Genomic DNA, 18,664 nt, shown 5'->3' on the forward strand with positions numbered 1-18,664 from the left:
TGTGTGACCAACTTTTTCTATTGATGCTGCGTATGCAGCATCAATAGTTCAAAAGATCTAATGTTACAAATAATAATAATAAAAAAAAGGTTATTCTCACCCTCCGACGTCGCGCGCTGTCCTCGGCAGTGCAAGCGACAGGTTCCGGTGCCAAGGATGCTATGCGAGAAGGACCTTCCATGATGTCACGGTCATGTGACCGCGACGTCATGACAGGTCCTGCGCTCATACCAACCCTGGGACCGGAAGCTGCCGCATGCACCGCACACAGGCGCCAGGATTTCAAGGGGCCTTCGGAAGGTGAGTATATGTTTATTTTTTATTTTAAGTCTTTTTTAACCACATTGCTATATACTACGTGGGCGGTGTTACATACTGCGTGGCTATGTTATATACCAAGTGGCTCTGCTGTATACTACGTGGCTGACCAATATACTACATACCTGTGCAATACACTATGTGGCTATGTTATATACTACGAGGCTGTGTTATATACTACGTACGCTGTGTTACATACTACGTAGCTCTGTTATATACTACGTTGGTTGTGTTATATACTAAGTCACTGTGAAATGTAGTACGTAGCCTGTGCTAAGTACTACCTACATATTCTAGAATACCCGATACGTTAGAATCGGGCCACCATCTAGTTATTCCATAAAATGAATGTTTGATCACCTAGCAATCGGCAAGGTTGTATCAAATACTTATTTTCCCCACTGTACATATATATTATACTATGTACCTAGTTTAGTAGCTTTGTGTTTGGATGAAGCAGATCTTGATTTTTCTGCTGGGCCATTACAGGAATCATTCAGTAATATAAAGGGACATCAATCATAAGAGTCTTTAGATCTAGACAAGGAGGAGAACTGACCTCTCCGTGTGTGTTAATAGTAAATAAACTTGGCACTCTGTAAAAAAATAATGCTTCCTTTTTGTTGGTGCATCCATACAAAAAATAGCTAATGAACGTTTTCGGTCCAACATAGGACCTTCATCAGATAATTCTTTGACGTGAACTATGAATACATAAAGTGAGAAAAATATCAGAAAAACCCGAAATGTCACATGATGCATAGAAAACACAAAAAGATTTAAAGCATTATATAATTTATGATATTCCGTTTATGCTGTAGAAGTAGAGGACGTCTATCCGTGAGTGCGCCGTGAGTGATGGAGGTTCCTGTGTAGATACCGACCGTACTGTGTGACACAATAAGGGAAGTAATGACAGTGATACAACTATACACATGACTATGAGAAATCGTGGTAAGGATAGAATACAAACAATGCTAAGCTGGTGAAAGATACATGGTCTAATATTTCTTGCAGAGAATAGGGACAAGACACAAAATGAGGTATCTGATAGAAGTGTCGGTGAAGGTCTAAACGGCCAATAATAGTGAATTTCAAGTGAGAACCTAAAAGATATGACCAGGCATTAGTAATGGCATATACAAACAAGTGTACGTAGTATTATACAACAAAAACGAGGATGGTATCCCCTATATGGTGAGAGAGCTGGCATATATGATGCCTGAGAAAACTGAAGATAGCTGAAAATAGCCCAATAATTAGTTAAATAGGGTAACAGACCAAAAGGTACACAAGGTACAGTTAGGTGGGTATACCTAAATGTGGAAACAATCCCACAAGGGGTAAGAGAACGTCCAGGATATGAGATCCCGCTGCGACGGGTATGTACTATATATGACAAAGGACATAAGGTGCTGTGGTGAATAAAAGTAAATGGGGTAATGAGAATAATAGCACATATGTAAACCTGAAGGATGAAGGACTCCAAACGAGGGGAGCAAGCGCCAAGGTCAGGAGCAACAGAGTTGCAAGAGTACTGCGCTGTAATGGAGGTGTGTACAGATTAGAGCAGAAGGGTGAACGGGAGCGCGGAGTAGCGGCGTCTCCCTATATTACCTGAGTGTCTAAGTCCGTGGAGAAGGAGCGTGCCTTGCAGCAGAAGGGACGTTGTAGCGCTGCGTTACTTCCAGGTTTAAGTCCCGGCCAGCGGTGGCGTCATAGTGGTCATGTGACCGCATAAGAGACAAGTGTGCATGCGCAGGGAAATAAATGCATATAAGGAAAAAAAAGGAGAAAAGAAGAAGGAGAGGGACCAAGCGGGCAGAATGGCTAAAACATAGCCTAAAGGAAGTGAATGTTATAGGGTCACAATGAGGCCGAAAAAATATAAAATAATGAACGTGTAAACGTGGCATTAAGGCTCACACAAGTGTGTAACTTGGACGAGTGCAATCCGATAAAAAAAAAGGGATTGAACGCGGACCTATGTTATGCAATACGAAAGTGCAGATCTGTGGTTTTTTTGTCCGTTGTATTTGGAGTGAGGAAAAAAAATCTCAGTATGCTAAGATTTCACTCTGAAATCGGTACAGTGCGAGAAAAAATTGGATGTCATATAGACCATCAGAGCGGCATCCGATTTTTACAGAAACCTTACAATTCAGTAACATAGGAATTGTAAATGGTCCCATAAAAGATTAATAGCTTCTGTGTAAAAAGAACGATTGCATGCACACGAATGACAAGTGAGAAAAAAATCTTCCCACTTTTCTGGATGAAAATCGTACAGATTTTTTTTACACGCTCGTGTGACACCCAGACACCAAATTGAGTAACTATTTTAGAGTAATTTTGGCACACGTTATTATAATTTTAAACACACAACCTTTCAAGCTTGCTTTTTCAGTTGGACACTCTTGCCACGTGTGTATATATAAAAGAAAAAAAAACTTACAAAACAGTAACTGTGGTACAAAGCTTGTATGACAGTTTTTTAGGGGTTTTTTTGCACAAATTTGGCAAAAAATTGAGCATATATAGATCCAATCGCTGAGAAAGTCCAGCGATCCTAAAAATGAAATTGTGCATGCATAACCTCTCCTCGACTTACTATCGGTCTATAACTGCTGGACCAACCAGAGTACGGAGCTTTGCTTCCTCTGCTATTCCCATAGACAATGAATAGAGCAAACTTTGAATCCTTTAAAATCATGGAATTCATACAAAATACTGCATGTAGTTGCTTTTGATGTGGGGTGTATTTATTTTTGTAGTAACAGCTTTGAGTAAAACTGAATATTTTGTAATGAAAGCTATATTATTAACTGTCACCACCTCGCAGTCCGGGGCGCCTTCTTTCTCTTCCCCGCCTGCTCTTACCTCTTCTGGTCCTGTCCTTAGCCAGCAGGGTCACGCTCCGGTCATCCGCCGGCGCTCCGGGGTCCGTCCCTGCAGACAGCTGCCCGGGTCCTTGCTCCCATGTCTGCTGCACTTCCTCTTTTCTCTCCCTCTCCTAGGGAGTGCATAGGGGGCGGGCAGGTGAGCTCTCTGGCTTCTTAAAGGGTCAGCCCCTCCCTACTCACTGCCCCTCCTCCCGGCCTATCACCTGGAGGTATATAAGGATCTCAGTCACTCCTGGACGCCGCCTGGGCAACTTCTATTATCCTGCTAGGCTTATCAGTCCAATTTGCCTGTCTTACTCTGTGTTCCTTTTTCCCTAGGATCGAGTCTGGTCTCCACAGCATCCGGAGTCCAGTATCCTGTGTGGTTCCCTGCAGTCTTCTTCCTGCTTCCAAGTTCCACATTCAGCCCTGTTTTGTTTATTCATTTCTTCCTCCCTCCTAGGTCGGTTTAACACAGGTGTCTGCCTCATCGGACCCTCTATTGGTGGTCTAGGGGAAATCCCTGTATAGGGTTCACTCCAAGCCTTGGTCTCCTTAGAGGCTTTCTGGTGTTGTGGCCCTGTGGCCTTCCTTTGGGGTGTCTCCCCTAGTGTTTGTATTACTGTACAATAAAGCGTTTGAACCTGCTTTCCTGGTCTGGTTCTCCCTTCCTGGTATCAGTAACTGCTGTATTTGCGGTCCAGTGGGTCCACCTGATAGACACGTCTGTAGGGAGTGACAGATTTTGCCCAGGCCATGGACCCCGCTGATGCCAGGTTCGATGCTCAGAGGGAGCTCGCTAGTCTCCGCCAGAGCCAGGAACAGGTAGTTGCGTTCATGCGTACCCTTGAGGCCCGTCTAGCTTCCCCTCAGGGGGTGGATGCATCTTTCTCCTCTCATCTTGCAGATCTCCATCAGGAGTTGGATCAACAAGGATGGATGCAGACCCAGATGCTGAGTTACATGACTGTTGTGAATTCTGTGGCTGAGTTCACTTCTGTGGTCACAAGTGGTATTGCAGTCTCTGGGCTTCCTCCCTCAGGTGTTTTGGTGAGCTCGTTGGCTGCCTTGCTATTTAGCTCCACCTGAGTCTGTCTTCCTTGCTCCTTGTCAATGTTCCAGTGTTGGATCTGAGCTACTGCATCTTTCCTTGGGCCTGCCGCTCTGCTAGATAAGTGCTTCTAGTTTGTTTTCTGTTTTTTCTGTCCAGCTTGCTATTAACTTTTGCTGGAAGCTCTGAGAAGCAAAGGGGTGCACCGCCGTGCTGTTAGTTCGGCACGGTGGGTCTTTTTGCCCCTTTGCGTCGTTTTCGTTTTAGGGTTTTTGTAGACTGCATAGTTCTCTTTGCTATCCTCGCTCTGTCTAGAATATCGGGCCTCACTTTGCTGAATCTATTTCATTCCTACGTTTGTCTTTTCATCTTGCTAACAGTCATTATATGTGGGGGGCTGCCTATTCCTTTGGGGTATTTCTCTGAGGTAAGTCAGGCTTGTATTTCTATCTTCAGGCTAGTCAGCTCCTCAGGCAGTGCCGAGTTGCATAGGTAGTTATAGGCGCAATCCACTGCTGCTTATAGTTGTGTGAGGATAGATCAGGTACTGCAGTCTACAGAGATTCCACATCTCAGAGCTTGTCCTATTGTTTTTGGTTATTGCCAGATCTCTGTATGTGCGCTGATTACTGCACGCTGTGTTGCCTGATTGCCAGCCATAACAGTACAAGGAGCCACACCAATGATTCCCAATAGAGGGAAAAAAGAAATCCTGACATCATTTTTTTTTCTTAGCTCTGTCTTCAGTCTTTTTTTTCCCCTAGACATTAGAGTGCTTCAGGACACAGCTGTGGACATGGATATTCAGGCTCTGTGCTCCTCAATGGATAATCTCGTTGTAAATGTACAAAAGATTCAAGATACTATTGATCAGAAATCGATGCTAGAACCAAGAATTCCGATTCCTGATTTGTTTTTTGGTGACAGAACTAAGTTCCTGAGCTTCAGAAATAATTGTAAGCTATTTTTGGCCTTGAAACCTCATTCTTCTGGTAATCCTATTCAACAGGTTTTGATTATTATTTCTTTTTTGCGCGGCGACCCACAGGACTGGGCGTTTTCTCTTGCGCCAGGAGACCCTGCATTGAGTAGTGTCGATGCGTTTTTCCTGGCGCTCGGATTGCTTTACGATGAGCCTAATTCAGTGGATCAGGCTGAGAAAAATCTGCTGGCTTTATGCCAGGGTCAGGATGATATAGAAGTATATTGTCAGAAATTTAGAAAGTGGTCAGTACTCACTCTGTGGAATGAATCTGCACTAGCGGCTTTGTTCAGAAAGGGTCTCTCTGAAGCTCTTAAGGATGTAATGGTGGGATTTCCTATGCCTGCTGGTTTGAATGAGTCCATGTCCTTGGCCATTCAGATCGGTCGTCGCTTGCGCGAGCGTAAATCTGTGCACCATCTGGCGGTATTGTCTGAGAGTAAACCTGAGCCTATGCAGTGCGACAGGACTATGACTAAAGTAGAACGGCAAGAACACAGACGTCTGAACAGACTGTGTTTCTATTGTGGTGATTCTACTCATGCTATTTCTAATTGTCCTAAACGCACTAGGCGGTTCGATAGCTCTGCCGTTATTGGTACTGTACAGTCCAAATTCCTTTTGTCCATTACCTTAATGTGCTCTTTGTCATCGTATTCTGTCATGGCGTTTGTGGATTCAGGCGCTGCCCTGAATCTGATGGATTTGGATTATGCTAAACGTTGTGGATTTTTCTTGGAGCCTTTGCGGTGTCCTATTCCGTTGAGAGGAATTGATGCTACACCTTTGGCCAAGAATAAGCCTCAGTACTGGGCCCAGCTGACCATGTGCATGGCTCCTGCACATCAGGAAGTTATTCGCTTTCTGGTACTGCATAATTTGCATGATGTGGTCGTGTTGGGGTTGCCATGGCTACAAACCCATAATCCAGTATTGGATTGGAACTCTATGTCGGTAACCAGCTGGGGTTGTCAGGGAGTACATGGTGATGTTCCATTTTTGTCTATTTCGTCATCCATTCCTTCTGACATCCCAGAGTTCTTGTCGGACTTTCAGGATGTATTTGAAGAGTCCAAGTCTGATGCCCTACCTCCGCATAGGAATTGTGATTGTGCTATCGATTTGATTCCTGGTAGTAAATTCCCTAAGGGTCGTTTATTTAATTTGTCCGTACCTGAACACACCGCTATGCGCAGTTATGTGAAGGAGTCCCTGGAGAAGGGACATATTCGCCCATCGTCGTCACCATTGGGAGCAGGGTTCTTTTTTGTAGCCAAGAAGGATGGTTCGCTAAGACGGTGTATTGATTACCGCCTTCTTAATAAGATCACTGTTAAGTTTCAGTATCCCTTGCCATTGATTTCTGACTTGTTTGCTCGGATTAAGGGGGCTAGTTGGTTCACCAAGATAGATCTTCGTGGTGCGTATAATCTGGTGAGAATCAGGCAAGGAGATGAATGGAAAACGGCATTTAATACGCCCGAGGGTCATTTTGAGTATCTGGTAATGCCGTTTGGACTTGCCAATGCTCCATCTGTTTTTCAGTCTTTTATGCATGACATTTTCCGTGAGTATCTGGATAAATTCTTGATTGTTTACTTGGATGACATTTTGATCTTCTCTGATGATTGGGAGTCTCATGTGAAGCAAGTCAGAATGGTTTTCCAGGTACTGCGTGCTAATTCCTTGTTCGTGAAGGGATCAAAGTGTCTCTTCGGTGTGCAGAAAGTTTCATTTTTGGGGTTCATCTTTTCCCCTTCTACTATCGAGATGGATCCGGTTAAGGTTCAGGCCATCCAGGATTGGACTCAGCCGACATCTCTAAAAAGTCTGCAGAAATTCCTGGGCTTTGCTAATTTTTATCGTCGCTTCATCTGTAATTTTTCTAGCATTGCCAGACCATTGACCGATTTGACCAAGAAGGGTGCTGATTTGGTTAATTGGTCTTCTGCTGCCGTGGAAGCTTTTCAGGAGTTGAAGCGTCGTTTTTGCTGTGCCCCTGTGTTGTGTCAACCTGATGTTTCTCTTCCGTTCCAGGTCGAGGTTGATGCTTCTGAGATTGGTGCAGGGGCGGTTTTGTCACAGAGAGGTTCTGGTTGCTCAGTGTTCAAACCATGTGCTTTCTTTTCCAGGAAATTTTCTGCTGCTGAGCGTAATTATGATGTGGGCAACCGAGAGTTGCTGGCCATGAAGTGGGCATTCGAGGAGTGGCGTCATTGGCTTGAGGGTGCTAAGCATCGCGTGGTGGTTTTGACTGATCATAAGAACCTTACTTATCTTGAGTCTGCCAAGCGCTTGAATCCTAGACAGGCCCGTTGGTCGTTATTTTTTGCTCGTTTTGATTTTGTGGTTTCATACCTTCCGGGCTCTAAAAATGTGAAGGCGGATGCTCTGTCTAGGAGTTTTGTGCCCGACTCTCCGGGGTTATCTGAGCCGGCGAGTATCCTCAAGGAAGGAGTCATTGTGTCTGCCATCTCCCCTGATTTGCGGAGAGTGTTGCAGAAATTTCAGGCTAATAAACCTGATCGTTGTCCGGCCGAGAAACTGTTCGTCCCTGATAGGTGGACTAGTAAAGTTATCTCTGAACTTCATTGTTCGGTGCTGGCCGGTCATCCAGGAATCTTTGGTACCAGGGAGTTGGTTGCTAGATCCTTCTGGTGGCCATCTCTGTCACAGGATGTGCGTGCTTTTGTGCAGTCCTGTGGAATTTGTGCTAGGGCTAAGCCCTGCTGTTCACGTGCCAGTGGGTTGCTTTTGCCCTTGCCGGTCCCGAAGAGGCCTTGGACACATATTTCGATGGATTTCATTTCTGACCTTCCCGTTTCTCAAAAAATGTCGGTCATTTGGGTGGTCTGTGATCGCTTTTCTAAAATGGTCCATCTGGTGCCCTTGGTTAAATTGCCTTCCTCCTCTGATTTGGTGCCTTTGTTCTTCCAGCATGTGGTTCGTTTACATGGCATTCCTGAGAATATTGTTTCTGACAGAGGTTCCCAGTTTGTCTCGAGGTTCTGGCGAGCCTTTTGTGGTAGGATGGGCATTGACCTATCTTTCTCCTCGGCCTTCCATCCTCAGACTAATGGCCAGACCGAACGAACCAATCAGACCTTGGAAACATATCTGAGATGTTTTGTTTCCGCTGACCAGGATGATTGGGTGTCATTTTTGCCGTTGGCTGAGTTCGCCCTTAATAATCGGGCCAGCTCGGCTACCTTGGTCTCTCCATTTTTCTGCAATTCTGGGTTCCATCCTCGTTTCTCTTCAGGACAGGTTGAGTCTTCGGACTGTCCTGGTGTGGATTCTGTGGTGGACAGGTTGCAGCAGATCTGGACTCAGGTGGTGGACAATTTGACCTTGTCCCAGGAGAAGGCTCAGCTTTTCGCTAATCGCAGACGCCGTGTGGGACCCCGACTTCGTGTTGGGGATCTGGTTTGGTTATCTTCTCGTCATATTCCTATGAAGGTTTCCTCTCCTAAATTTAAACCTCGTTTTATTGGTCCGTATAGGATTTCTGAGATTCTCAATCCGGTGTCTTTTCGTCTGACCCTCCCAGACTCCTTTTCCATACATAATGTATTCCATAGGTCGTTGTTGAGGAGATACGTGGCACCTATGGTTCCATCTGTGGAGCCTCCTGCCCCTGTTTTGGTGGAGGGGGAATTGGAGTATATTGTGGAGAAGATTTTGGATTCTCGTGTCTCTAGACGGAAACTCCAGTATCTGGTCAAATGGAAGGGTTATGCTCAGGAAGATAATTCCTGAGTTTTTGCCTCTGATGTCCATGCCCCAGATCTTGTTCGTGCCTTTCATGTGGCTCATCCTGGTCGGCCTGGGGGTTCTGGTGAGGGTTCGGTGACCCCTCCTCAAGGGGGGGGTACTGTTGTGAATTCTGTGGCTGAGTTCACTTCTGTGGTCACAAGTGGTATTGCAGTCTCTGGGCTTCCTCCCTCAGGTGTTTTGGTGAGCTCGTTGGCTGCCTTGCTATTTAGCTCCACCTGAGTCTGTCTTCCTTGCTCCTTGTCAATGTTCCAGTGTTGGATCTGAGCTACTGCATCTTTCCTTGGGCCTGCCGCTCTGCTAGATAAGTGCTTCTAGTTTGTTTTCTGTTTTTTCTGTCCAGCTTGCTATTAACTTTTGCTGGAAGCTCTGAGAAGCAAAGGGGTGCACCGCCGTGCTGTTAGTTCGGCACGGTGGGTCTTTTTGCCCCTTTGCGTGGTTTTCGTTTTAGGGTTTTTGTAGACTGCATAGTTCTCTTTGCTATCCTCGCTCTGTCTAGAATATCGGGCCTCACTTTGCTGAATCTATTTCATTCCTACGTTTGTCTTTTCATCTTGCTAACAGTCATTATATGTGGGGGGCTGCCTATTCCTTTGGGGTATTTCTCTGAGGTAAGTCAGGCTTGTATTTCTATCTTCAGGCTAGTCAGCTCCTCAGGCAGTGCCGAGTTGCATAGGTAGTTATAGGCGCAATCCACTGCTGCTTATAGTTGTGTGAGGATAGATCAGGTACTGCAGTCTACAGAGATTCCACATCTCAGAGCTTGTCCTATTGTTTTTGGTTATTGCCAGATCTCTGTATGTGCGCTGATTACTGCACGCTGTGTTGCCTGATTGCCAGCCATAACACATGACGTCTGTGGATGAGCGGCTTTCGAATCTGCAGCGATCTCCTTCTGCTCCGGTTGCCGCACCCGTGTTGGATCCCAGTGCCGTAGGAGGCGTCTACTCTTCCCCTCGCCTCTGCAAACCCACCAGGTACTCTGGGGATCCAAAGATGTGCAGGGGTTTCATCAACCAATGCCAGCTGCATTTCAGGCTTCTCCCTCATCAATACCCTACGGATGTGGCGAAAGTGGCCTTTCTGGCATCACACCTGGAGGGCGAGGCTTTGGCCTGGTTCAACCCACTACTGGAGAGAGAGGACCCCATTGTATCCGATTTGCGGGCCTTCTTGGACACCTTCCGGAAGATCTTTGATGAGCCAGGTCGGGTGGCTTCTGCCTCGGAGGAGTTGTTCAACTTACAGCAAGGTACTCTGTCGGTTGGCCAATACGCCATACAGTTTCGCACTTTGGCTTCTGAGCTTCGCTGGTCTGACGAGCCCCTGATCGGTGTCTTCCGAAGAGGGTTATCCAGTCGCCTGAAGGACGAGCTCGCCGTACGAGATCTTCCCGGTACCCTGGATGAATACATCTCCCTTGCCGTCTGGATAGATCGCCGCCTACAAGAACGCACCAAGGAGAGAACCCAGGAGAAAAGACCACCTCGATTGGCACCCTCTTTTCAGAGGCCCCTGTTACCAGGTAACGCTTCTTCTGCTGAAGCACCCGAACCCATGGAGGTGGATCGTCTCCGGCTGAGTCCCCGGGAGCATGAGGAGAGAGTCGCCCGGAGGTTGTGTCTCTATTGTGGTGGCTCCAACCATTTCCGCCGGCAATGTGCCAGAAGACCAGAAAACTCCTCCACCTAGGACAGGTAAGAGAGGCCATCCTAGGTGAGAGTGATACCTCTCTACCGTTAACTGTTTCCATACAGGTGAAAGTCAGTGACAGGCGATTCTCAGAGTTGGGGTATTTGGACTCGGGATCTGCAGGTAACTTTATTCAGCGAGACATGGCTCTCCGCCTCGGCATTCCTATACACCCCCTGCAGCATCCCCGCATCATCACCACCATAGACGGGAGACCCCTACTAGATTCCGTTGAGGGCATTACCAGTGAGGTGGAGCTTCAGATCGGAGCTCTCCATGCTGAGAGGATTGCCTTTTACGTGCTACCCACTCTCTCCCCGCCTTTCATGCTCGGTCTGCCATGGCTGCGTACGCATGAGCCAGTCATAGACTGGCAAAGTGGGGAGGTCCAGCGTTGGGGTTCGGCCTGCCATAGCCGTTGCCTGCTGTCCGTCCGGCCTATCCGTTTGCCTCCCTCACCTACGTCCTTGCCCGGACTTCCGGAGGCCTACTGGGCATTTGCGGATGTCTTCGACAAACGAGAAGCAGAGGTCTTGCCCCCGCACAGGCCTTATGATTGACCCATCGATTTGGTTCCAGGTGCTTCTTTTCCTACAGGACGAATCTACCCTCTGTCCCCTGTTGAGACTCAGGCGATGTCAGAATACGTCACAGACAGCTTGGCCCGGGGATTCATCCAGAGGTCCACATCCCCTGTGGGAGCCGGGTTCTTCTTCGTGAAAAAGAAGGACGGGTCCTTGCGTCCTTGCATTGACTACCGCGGATTAAACGCTATCATGGTAAAGAATAAGTACCCACTGCCTCTTATTCCAGAACTCTTCGATCGGCTCTGGGGAGCCCGGATCTTCACCAAGCTGGACCTGCGAGGGGCTTACAACCTTGTCCACATCCGGGCCGGTGACGAGTGGAAAACCGCCTTCAACACCCGTGATGGTCACTTCGAGTACCGGGTGATGCCCTTCGGACTGTGCAACGCACCAGCCGTTTTCCAGGAGTTCGTGAACGACTTCTTCCGTGACATGCTGTACGTATGTGTAGTGGTATACCTGGATGACATCTTGGTTTTCTCCCCAGACCTACCCACACACAGTAGAGACGTCCGACGAGTTCTCCTTCGATTACGGGAGAACCGCTTGTATGCCAAGTATGAGAAATGCATCTTCGAGCGGTCTTCTCTGCCGTTCCTTGGATACATCGTCTCTGACTCTGGGCTGGAGATGGATCCTAACAAGGTGTCGGCCATCATGAACTGGCCTCGGCCGGTCGGGATCAAAGCCATCCAGCGGTTCGTAGAATTCGCCAACTACTACCGGCAGTTTAGCCAGCACTTCTCGGATCTGGTCAAGCCTCTCACAGCACTCACACGCAAGGGAATACCTGCTAATGGATGGACTCCAGAGGCTGAGTGTTCCTTCCAGGCACTCAAACGGGCCTTCTCCTCTGCACCAGCCCTGCACAGGCCCGTCGCTGAGAAGCAGTTCTTTCTGGAGGTGGACGCATCCTCCACAGGTGCCGGGGCCGTCCTCACGCAGAAAGCCGCCTCCGGATGCATGGTCTCTAGCGGCTTCTTTTCGAAGGCCTTTACCCCCTGTGAGCGGAATTACTCCATTGGTGACCGTGAGTTGCTTGCCATCAAGATGGCCTTGGAGGAGTGGCGTTACCTCCTAGAGGGAGCGGTGCACCCGGTGGTGACCTACACCGACCACAAGAACTTGGCCTATCTCCAGTCTGCCCAGAGGCTCAATCCTCGTCAGACCCGTTGGTCTTTATTCTTTGCTCGGTTTGACTACCGTCTTCATTTTCGTCCCGCAGATAAGAATATCAAGGCTGACGCCCTCTCCCGGTCTTTTCTTACCAACGATCAGGAGGAGGAACATCGTCCCATCATCGATCCATCCAAGGTGATCATGGTTGCACCGCTTCGACTGTCGCAGGTACCTCCTGGTAAGACGGTGGTGCCCGAACTGAGTCGAGAACGCATCCTTCGCTGGGGACATTCCTCCTTACTAGCCGGCCACGCGGGTCTGACAAAGACTCTACAGTTGATCGGTCGTCACTACTGGTGGCCTGGAATGCGTCAAGAGGTGTCAGACTACGTCTCAGCCTGTTCTTCCTGTGCCCGCAACAAGACCCCCAAACTGCTTCCCACCGGTCAACTCTTGCCCTTGCCTATACCATCAAAACCATGGCAACACATTGCGATGGACTTCATCACGGATCTCCCTACATCCTCCGGGAATACTGTCATCTGGGTCGTGGTGGACAGATTTTCCAAGATGAGTCACTTCGTTTCTCTGCCTGGTCTTCCTTCGGCACCCAAGCTGGCCGAGTTGTTTGTTCAACATATCCTCCGGTTGCATGGGTTACCCTCCAACATTGTTTCCGATAGGGGAGTACAATTCGTGTCCCGATTCTGGCGGTCTCTCTGCAGGAAACTCGATATTGCCTTGGACTTCTCTTCAGCTTATCATCCACAGTCTAACGGACAGGTGGAACGGGTGAACCAGGTGTTGGCAGGTTTTCTACGACACTTTGTCAACGCACACCACGATAACTGGACATCCCTACTGCCTTGGGCGGAGTTCTCGTACAATAATCATGTTGGTGAGTCCTCTCGTAACACTCCATTTTTTATTGTATATGGGCAACACCCGAGGATCCCGACTCCCTTGGACATCGCGACTCCCAATCCTGCAGCAGAGGCCGTGGCTCGCGACTTCGCCAACATCTGGAACAAGATTCGTGAGGCTCTTGTGAAAGCATCCCAGCGCATGAAGGACCATGCCGACAAAAGAAGACTTGATGCCCAGATGTTTCAACCGGGAGACAAGGTATGGTTATCAGCCAAGTACGTCCGCCTTAAGGTGCCCTCCTTCTAGCTCGGACCTCGGTACATCGGACCGTTCGAGGTGTCCCGGAGACTCAACGATGTGTGCTATCGGCTACTACTGCCTCCTTCTTTGCGAATACATAATTCTTTCCACCGTTCCCTCCTCAAACCTGTGATCCTCAACCGCTTCTCCCAGGATCCGGGAGAGCGTCCTCCTCCGATTTCGGCCAATGACGAGTATGAGGTCAGTGCCATCCTGGATGTGAAGAAGAGAGGGCGTGCCACATGGTACCTGGTCGACTGGAAGGGGTTTGGTCCTGAGGAGAGGTCCTGGGAGCCGGAGGGCAACGTCCATGCTCCTCGTCTCCTACGGCGGTTCTTTGCCAGTCATCGCCCAGGGGGGCCTGGAGGGGGGGTACTGTCACCACCTCGCAGTCCGGGGCGCCTTCTTTCTCTTCCTCGCCTGCTCTTACCTCTTCTGGTCCTGTTCTTAGCCAGCAGGGTCACGCTCCGGTCGTCCGCCGGCGCTCCGGGGTCCGTCCCTGCAGACATGCTGCCCGGGTCCTTGCTCCCATGTCTGCTGCACTTCCTCCTTTCTCTCCCTCTCCGAGGGAGTGCATAGGGGGCAGGCAGGAGAGCTCTCTGGCTTCTTAAAGGGTCAGCCCCTCCCTACTCACTGCCCCTCCTCCCGGCCTATCACCTGGAGGCTGGAGGTATATAAGGATCTGTCACTCCTGGACGCCGCCTGGGCAACTTCCATTATCCTGAAGTTGCTGCTCCAGGTCTTATCCTGCTAGGCTTATCAGTCCAATTTGCCTGTCTTACTCTGTGTTCCTTTTTCCCTAGGATCGAGTCTGGTCTCCACAGCATCTGGAGTCCAGTATCCTGTGTGGTTCCCTGCAGTCTTCTTCCTGCTTCCAAGTTCCACATTCAGCCCTGTTTTGTTTATTCATTTCTTCCTCCCTCCTAGGTCGGTTTAACACAGGTGTCTGCCTCATCGGACCCTCTATTGGTGGTCTAGGGGAAATCCCTGTATAGGGGTCACTCCAAGCCTTGGTCTCCTTAGAGGCTTTCTGGTGTTGTGGCCCTGTGGCCTTCCTTTGGGGTGTCTCCCCTAGTGTTTGTATTACTGTACAATAAAGCGTTTGAACCTGCTTTCCTGGTCTGGTTCTCCCTTCCTGGTATCAGTAACCGCTGTATTTGCGGTCCAGTGGGTCCACCTGATAGACACGTCTGTAGGGCGTGACATTAACCTTATAAATAATACTTATTTCACCCGCTGTATATATGTATGTATAAATTTATACATACATATATACAGCGGGTGAAATAAGTATTGAACATGTTTCCAATTTTCTAAGTAAATATATTTCTATAGGTTCTCTTGACATAAAATTTTCACCAGATATCGGTAACAACCCATCCAATCCACACGGGCAAAGAAATCAAACCATCGGTGTCCATAAATTAAGTTATGTGTAATAATGAGAAATGATGCAGGGGCAAAGTATTGAACAATGAAGAAAGATAGGTGCAGAAAATTATGGAAAGTCATGGCACCAGCTGAAATCTGCTGCCACTTAGTGAAAAATATCATCTGCTTCAATGGAAGGCCTGTAAAAGGGTGTTTCATTACCAAGGTGCAACACAAGAAACATCTTATGGGTAAAACCAGTGAGTAGTATCAAGAACTTTGCAACCTTATTGTTGCAAAACATACTGATGTCATTGGTTACTGAAGAATTTCCAGTCTACTGAAGATTGCAGCGAGCTCTGTTGGGACCAGAATCTGGAAGTAGAAAGAACATAATTTCACCATAAACCAGCCACAACCAGGTGCCCCCCACATGATTCCAGACGGAGTGAAAATAATTACAAGGACCATCTGTGAAGAGCTACAGAAAGACCTGGAATCAGCAGGTACAATTGTTTCAAAGAAAACTATAAGTAATGCACTCAACCTCCATAGTCTATATGCACGCTCACCACTTAAGACTCCATTGATAAACAAAAAGCATGTTCAAGCGTGACTAAAGTTTGCCAAAAAATATTTAGACAAGCCTGTGAAATATATTCTGGACAAATGAAACCAAAATTTAACTCTTCGGATGCCATACACACGATGGTTGAGACCAAAAGACACTACATATCACCCCAAAAAACATCCCAATAGTGAAGTTTTGAGATGGGAACCTGACAGTGTGAGGCTGTTTTTTAGCATGCTGTACAGAGACATTCTTGATTTTAAAAAAAAGTGCTGCCATCTACCAGGATGATGAAGATGAAACAAGGTTGGACATTTCAGCAAGACATCGATCCCAAACACACAGCCAAGGAAACTCTCAATTTGTTTCAGAGAAAGAAAATAAAGCTGCTAGAATGGCCCAGTCAATTTTGAAAATGTAAGGAAGGTGCTAAATCTTAGTGTTCATACAATGAGTTCACAGAACCTTCAGGATTTTTAGAGCATTTCTGTGGGAGAATAGGCCAAAATCACACTTGAGCAATGCATGCGACTAGTTGCTCCATTCAAGAGGTCTCTTGAAGCTGTCATCACCAGCAAAGGCTGTTTGAAGTGTTAAATACATTTCAGTGTGTGCAATACTTTTTCCCCCTGTCATTTCTTAATATTATACATAACTTAATGTATGGACATCTATAGATTGATTTCTTTGCCTGTGTGGATTGGATGAGATGTTACCGACATCTAGTGAGAATTTCATGTCCGTAGCACCATTAGAAATATATTTATAAAATTGGTCAAATGTTCAACACTTATTTCACCCAATGTATTTGGACAATGCATTTTGTATTGCTCAGCTTTTCATAGTAACCAAGGCATCCATAAGAGCCCCAGTAAGATAATAATAGTTACACGATGAAGAGCATCTTGACATGGCAGAGCTAATTTGTGCCTACTTAGATCCTGCAGTTCTGCTACACTGCCAGACACCTGGCAATCCTGATTGCTGAGTTCAATAGAAGCATTAGAGTGCTTTTATTCACTATATAAAGCTCTGGAAGAGAGAACACAGAATCAGTCAAAAACCTCTTCTTTCTTTATCTGAGGGCCCTCAACTGTTACTGACCGCCAAGGATGCAACCTTTTCCTTTGAAATTGCATGTTAATGCCGCAATGAAACATCGAGCCATGTCTCTGGTGTGATTGATATGTATATTATGTATTTTACACCAAAAAGAGCATGGACTGCACCTCCAAAAAATCATACGTTGATCTAATATTTCTAGGCAAAAATATATTACAGAACATGAGGTTTAACATTCTGATCAGACTGTATGAAGCCCACTGCCACGTCACGGTGAACCTCTCAGTGGGTCCCTATCATTTTAAAGGAGCAGCGTCATGCGCCAACCACTGTCACAGCGACAATGCACCGTCAAGAAGACAGCCTGGTGCCTCACAGCGCCCATGCTACAAGAGTGTGTCCCCATGAGTCCAGACCCCGCCCCACCAGCACAAAACCACAGCAACAATGGCCGCCACACAGCATCCACACCAAATGAAAAAAGTACTGAAACTCACCTTCCTCAAGTTCTCAAGTGAGAGCAAAAATAGGCTGGACCACCTTCTTTGTGATAGGGACCCACTGTGAGGTTTGCTGTGACGTAGCAGTGAGCTTCATACGCTCTGATCAGAATGTTATTCTAAGAACCTCATGTTCAGTTATATATTTTTTGCCTGGCGGCATTAGATCAGTGTATGATTTTTGGGGGTGCTGTCCATTTTCTTTTTTAGCATATATATATTTTAAATTGTGGACTTGAACTATTAGTATTTATTTAGCCATATTGGTGAACACAAATAAAAAGAACCTATCACACTTGTAATGCCACCTTTTATTTAAAATAAGCTCTCAGATTCTCACAGCTTATTTATATATATATATATATATATATATATATATATATATATAAGAAAAATGTGGATTTCTCTGAAACAAGATTTCGGATCGCAGATATCAAGGTATCATTTTATTCATCTCCCTGTGACCTCCGTGCCCCTATAGATGGATTAGGAGAGTTGATTCTCCTGACAAGTTCCATTTAAGTCTTTCACATTTAGGCTATGTGCACACGATGCAGATTTGCTGCGGATCCGCAGCGGATTTTTCCGCGCAGAAACGCTGCAGATCCGCACTGTGATTTACAGTACCATGTAAATCAATGTAAAAAAAAAAATTGTGCAGATGGTGCAGTAAAATCAGTGCGGAATTGCTGCGGATTTAAAAGAAGTGCATGTCACCTCTTTTGTGCGGATCTGCAGCATTTCTGCACCCCTCCATGATAGAAATCCGCAGTGGCAAAAACCGCAGAAAATTTCCGCGGCTGCGGATTCTGCCAGGAGATGCAGATTTTGTGCAGAAAATTCTGCTCCACTTTTTCCTACGTGTGCACATAGCCTAACTTACCATGATCATGCTGCAGATTCACTAAGGAGATCTACCAGTAGATGGCAGCAGTTGAACATGTAATACAGTAGATTGTAGTTGTCAACTTGATATACCGCAATCTGGCATAACAAATCCTTTTACCTACTGTTAAATTATTACAACCTTACTTTGACTTAGACTTAGAAATTGGGTGGGAAAATAACATAATTAATTTAATTTTCCGTCAGTGTTCATTTAGAGCTGTGCAACAACCAGGAGCATTTTGAGTTCCTCATGCTTAACGTCAAAGTCCCAAGCTCAGTTATACACCCCACCTCACAGTGTGAATGGTGCAAACAGTGTTCATGCTTCAAACAAAAAAGTATGTGGATAGGTGGACAGTAGCTTTTCACCTGACCGTAAAATCTCTAAAAGTCTGCCTGTCATGTGTCCAAAAACAATTAGTTTGTTGCCTTGCCGAAATCGCAATGCTCCCTTGGATCTGCCACTGTTTTGCATTTTTCATTCTGTCCCGCTATTGCAGACATATGCCCCTTTTTTTGCGCCCAGTATGCCAATTCCTTGCTTGCGTGAGGGAGCACTAGAGCTGTTGTCGTGGCTGTGACTATGTGTGGTAGCGCGCCGTGGTCTCTCATCACACGAAAACACTGTCCCACTGTCTGTGTATCTTCAGTTATGCCTTCTGCACCCTCAGGGTCCCATCGGGGTCGCTTAGGTTCCACT

The sequence above is a fragment of the Ranitomeya imitator genome, chromosome 5 (assembly GCF_032444005.1).
Source record: "Ranitomeya imitator isolate aRanImi1 chromosome 5, aRanImi1.pri, whole genome shotgun sequence".
NCBI lineage: Eukaryota > Metazoa > Chordata > Amphibia > Anura > Dendrobatidae > Ranitomeya > Ranitomeya imitator.